Here is a 5,894-nt window from a genome sequence, read left to right as displayed (position 1 = left end):
CTACATAAGGAGAGGAAATGTAAATTTATAAAACATACAATCATGATAAGTATTGTTAGCACTTATATAATGCCAACAAATGCTGCTGCACTTTACAATATTATTAAGGGGACTTTAACAAGACATGAGACAAACTATTACATATTTTGACAAGAACAATGGGTTAATGAGGACTGTGCTTGAATGACCTTGCAATCTAGAGCAGTGGTTTCCAAACCAGCCCTCATGGCTCACCAACAGTTTAGGTTTGGCCAGTATCTTCATTGGAATACAAAAAGGAAATACAAATCCTGGATTGTTGGTGGGCCATGAGGACTGGTTTGGGAACTACTGAATTAGAGGATAAAAGACAATATGATCCGGTACAAAAAGCAATACCAGGAAGAAAAATATAATGGAAAAAGAAAGAAAACATGAAAACAAAGACACAAATAACACAATAAAAAAAATCAAAAATGTAGCAAAAACAAAGTCAAATAAATTTAAACTTATTCCACAGTGCAGGAAAGATGATAAATTGATAACCTTATATTAAAAATGAACCTTTAAATAGCTAGGTTGTTCTGTGCTAAATACTTATATTAAAAAAAGCCTCTGTCACATTGATCCTCTATCCCCACCCCATATTACAATGGCACATATTGGCTTGGCAATGTCTTTATTATAAAGCCTGCATACTGGTGGTACAAGACAGATCTGTATCTGTGCATGAAATATTGAGACATCTTGGAGATTCTGATATTTAATTAGAATTGACCAATGATCCTATTCAAATGTTTCAAAAGAAAATCAAAAACATTTTAAATGAGGTATTTCATAATAGGATTGCTATTATAAGATCTGTATAAGTTCTTATATTTAGAGGATCATATCATACCAGGTATTTATACTGCTCTTGAAGTTTATAAGTCTTGGATTCATTCCCTATTTTGGATTGTGGAGCACCAGATTTGGTTTAACGTCAGGAGTTTGCATATTCTTTTTCCTTATAGACCAATGCTTCTTGACCCTTTCAAATTCAAAAAATGCTGAAACATTTCAAAGGCCTATTTTTGTCAGATATTGTTCACAAATCTGTCTAAATCTGTGTCAGTGAGCACTTGTCCTTTGCTGAGATAATCCATCCACCTCACAGGTGTGGCATATCAAGATGCTGATTAGAAAGCATGATTATTGCAAAGGTGTGCCTTAGGCTGGCCACAATAAAAGGCCACTCTAAAATGTGCAGCTTTATCACACAGCACAATGCCACAGATGTCACACGTTTTGAGGGAGCAGCAATGGGCATGCAGACTGCAGGAATGTCCATCACAGCTGTTGCCCGTGAATTGAATGTTCCTTTCTCTACCATAAGTCACCTCCAAAGGCGTTTCAGAGAATTTGGCAGTACATCCAACCGGCCTCACAACCACAGACCACATGTAACCACACCAGCCGAGGACCTCCTCATCCCCATCCACCTGGACAGCTGCTGCAACAATCGGTTTGCATAACCAAAGAATTTTTGCACAATCTGTAAGAAACCATCCCAGGGAAGCTCATCTGCATTCTCGTTGTCCTCATTGGGGTCTCGACCTGACTGCAGTTCGTCATCGTAACCATCTTTAGTGGGCAAATGCTCACATTTGATGGTGTCTTGCACTTTGAAGAGGTGTTCTCTTCATGGATGAATCCCGGTTTTCATTGTACAGAGCAGATGGCCAGCATACTCACCGGACATGTCACCCATTGAGCATGTTCCAGTTCCTGCCAATATCCAGCAACTTCGCACAGCCATTGAAGAGGAGTGGACCAACATTTAACTTGCGGCAATCAACAACTTGATCAACTCTATGCGAAGGAGATGTGTTGCACTGTGTGAGGCAAATGGTGGTCACACCAGATACTGACTGGTTTTCGGACGCCCCTGGACTCGCCAATACAGTAAAACTGCACATTTTAGAGTGGCCTTTTATTGTGGCCAGCCTAAGGCACACCTGTGCAATAATCATGCTGTCTAATCAGCATCTTGATTTGTCACACCTGTGAGGGGGATAGATTATCTCGTCAAAGGAGAAGTGCACACTAACACAGATTTAGACAGATTTGTGACCAATATTTGAGAGAAATAGGCCTTTTGTGTACATAGAAAAAAGTCTTAGATCTTTAAGTTCAGCTCATGAAAAATAGGGGCAAAAACAAAAGTGTAGCATTTATAATTTTGTTCAGTATATTTAAATATTTTTGATATATATATATATATTTTTATACACTATATATTTTTTTAATATTTGTATATTTTAGATAACTTTAACAGCTTATCCAAAAATAATAAATCATTTGTATAACTATTAAACAGCGGCCTTAGCTATGTGCTGCATGTGTTCAAGACCAGGTGCATTTACCTTCCTTCAATATTCTCTCTACGAAGAGGTATAGCACACATTATTGGTAAAGTACATATTAACAATGCCTTGACTTATTGATATAAATAAGAGGGTTTTATTCATTATACAGGGAACTGCCAGATTTCTATATATGTAGGACTCAAGAAATCTAAAAGCCAGTTACATTCATCAGTAGCATGAGTTCCAGAGATTGAGAATTTCTTATACCAAAACACAAAAAAATAAACAAAACAGAACATTTTTAAAAAAAGAAAAAGGTAAGATGTCTAGCTAAAAACTTTAGACATAAAGATTTAGACATTTCTATTAGAGATAAAAGGATTGTGCATCTGTTGTACATAAAAGATGACATTTTCATTTTTTTGTTTTGCTCTTTTGTAGAATTAGGGGCTGCTAGGATTTAATTCTTTATATGTGTATGAATAATTCATATTACATGGTCCATATATTACTGAAACTTGTCTCAAGGTCAGAGTGAGCGATAAATGGTGTTAGGTCTTAGCACTCTATGTACATATTTAATGAAATGAAACATTTCATGAAAGGGGAAAAAATCAATCATAACATCATGTGTTTAAAAGTATACAGATAAAATAAGAAACATGAGTTCTCATATTCTTCTGAAACATCATCTTTTTACACATTGAACATTGCAAATAAACCTAAAAATACTTATATATCTCTCATTTCTATAGCAGGCTAAGTACAAATGAGTATCCGTTTTTTTTTTTTACATCTGCACGCAGGCAGGAGATTACAGCATATGACGTGAAGCTATTTCCCAGAGATCAGCCAAGTGGAGATGAATGGAAGCAAAATCTTAAGCAGTGTATTGAGTGGTAATCATTAATCACACTAAATAAAAATAATAAAAAAGTTGCCATTTAAATAATCAATTTCTGAGCAAGTTTGGTCAGCATGACAATAGATAAGAGAAACATTATTGTAAAACACATTTGGAGAAATAATTTATCTATTTTTTATTTATAAAATATTTTACCAGGAGGGATACATTATTATTATTATTATTATTGCAATTTATATAGCGCCAACAGATTCCGTAGCGCTTTACAATATTATGAGAAGGGATTTAACTATAGATAGGACAATTACAAATAAACTTACAGGAACAATAGGTTGAAGAGGACCCTGCTCGATCGAGCTTACATTGAGAAGTATGTCCATAATGTGTTAGTATCGAAAGTAAATGTTTGTAAGAAAAAAATACATGTTTGTTTCAGCTTGATATAGACTTATATAGGCTGAAAACTTTGACCAAGAAGGAGAAATGGGTGAAAATAATTCAAAGTGAGCAGATTTCTTTGGTATAGTTTCATTTTTTTTTTAGTTTTCTTTTTTTTTTTGTAAATACGATTTTTATTAAAAAAGAGAAAAAAATGTACATAGTTGTTAAAGACACCTTAACAAATCAGCAGTGGACACGCAGGTCAGTATTTTTTTTTTTATTCTTTATTTTATTTGTGTTTGGAGTAACAGCAAGCATGCAGAGCCACAACAGCCACTGTAAGCATAGTCATAATGTTTCAAATTGTGGCAGTTTAGACAGGACATTTGTTGTATAATGTGAAATTACCAAGCTATGAGACATCAGTAGTTTGTAGTAAGTAGTAAACATGCTATAACATGAAGTTAACAAGCTATGAGACATCAGTAGTTTATAGTAAGTAGTAAACATGCTAGGCTAGATATGCACACGATAAAGTTTATAACTCTTAAGATTCTGATCATGGTAAGGTATGTAGCATTGCGTTAGAAGAGATCAGAGGAGTGGCAAAGAGGCAAAGTACCACATGCACATTTATCTTAGCAATAGGTATTTAACGTAGTGGGTTATGTTGCTATGTTGTTTTGTTATGCTGGGTAGTATGTTGTTTGTAGGTAGGTTGGTAGCAAATATGTAGGCGTGTGCATCGTGGTCTGCCCTTGGGGTATGTAAGACTTAGCCTAATGGATAGTAGGGTTAAGGGTGCACTAGTGCTGGTGAAAAGTCCAGTTGTAAAATAATACTGTATCTGTAGAGATCCTGGCTTTCAGTCTCTGGGTTCCCAGATCGGGGTTTCATCCCACTCCGGTGTTTGGTAGGCGCCTCTTTTGTTTAGGTGGTGTTGGGGCTTCCCCTTGCACTAACTTGTTGGTTTGTGGCAGCAGTTGTAGCGTCTCAGGTCCGGGCTGTTGAGGTTGGCTGTGGTTGACTGGGGGTAGGGCGGGAGGCTTGGTATGTCGGCCTTCCAGGCCCGTCTCATCGGAGCTGGTAGCGACAGGGTCTGGTGGTCTCTGTAGCCCCCCGTCTCGATGTCGGTGCCTTTCTCATTTTGGGTGTCTATGTTTCTTTCAGGTCAGGGGGGTTTGTGGGGTCTTCTCGTGTGTGGCTGTGGTGCCCTTACTCGGGCTCTACATGTCGGCTTTAGTCGGTTATTTCCTTTTTGGTGCCCCTGCCACCTGGTATTTATTTCCTCATTGCCTGGTTGCTGCAGTGTGTGGACGCCGCGTGCGCGGCTGAGCTCGTGGAAGGAGAGGGCTCCTTTGGGCCGTGCCCATGGTGTTCAGGTGCCACGGCTGCGTGTCGGGCCCTGTGATACACCACCTGGTGTGGTCCCCGATTTGGGGGTCTGCATGAGGGCCTCCAGCTTGTCCCACAGTGCTCTGCGGTTGTAGCGGAGCTCGGTTTCCCTCCTGACCTTGTGTTGGGCTGCGTTGAGTGAACCTTCCGCCATGGTGTAGTGACTCACGTTGGTGTCTGCGCCCAAACTAATAGGTGGTTGCTTGTTTCGTTTTGCTGAGGCAAACGTATCCACCATCTTGGAGGTCCCGGGTCCCACTTTGCTTGGGTAGGTCGCAGGCTTAGTCGATGGGTCTAGGGCCAGAGGCTCTCCATCTGGCGGGGACCGAGATGTCCCCTACCGGTCCATGGGGGGGGGGAGTGTGTTGTGCTCACTTATGGCTGCTTGTGGTTGGTGGGAAAGCAGCCGTCTCTCCTTGCCACCGCCCGTGGTAGGTCTCATTTTGCCGTTATGGTGCCCGGTCATCCAGGGTGTCGAGTTGGGCATCATTCGATTCCGGCAGGTTACCCCAGTGACGTGAGCCTTTGCAAGGGGGGTTTGTGGCTCTGCAGCCTGGTTTATTCATTGATTTTGTAGATTTGTGGCAGGAGCTCTAGCAGAGCACGTCTTGCCAGCTCGTTCGTTAGGCTCCACCCCCCCGAAACTCAGTATTTCACTCAGTAATTAACCCCTTTATGACCGGTAACGATTCAGGCCCGTCATCGGAAAAATCCCCTTAACCCCTTAAGGACCAAACTTCCGGAATAAAAGGGAATCATGACGTGTCACACACGTCATGTGTCCTTAAGGGGTTAAGGACCTGTGACAGTCCTGAACCATCATAAAGGAAATTTTTACTCACCCAGTCGCCGTCGTTCACACTGCGGCAATCGGCATTGCTCCCGGTGTGGAGAGACTGCCTGCAGCTCAGGCAGTCTCCCCTCGG

This window comes from Pelobates fuscus, chromosome 4, assembly GCF_036172605.1.
Source record: "Pelobates fuscus isolate aPelFus1 chromosome 4, aPelFus1.pri, whole genome shotgun sequence".
NCBI classification, from domain to species: domain Eukaryota; kingdom Metazoa; phylum Chordata; class Amphibia; order Anura; family Pelobatidae; genus Pelobates; species Pelobates fuscus.
The sequence above is the reverse complement of the archived record's forward strand: the minus strand, read 5'-3'. Positions refer to the sequence as shown.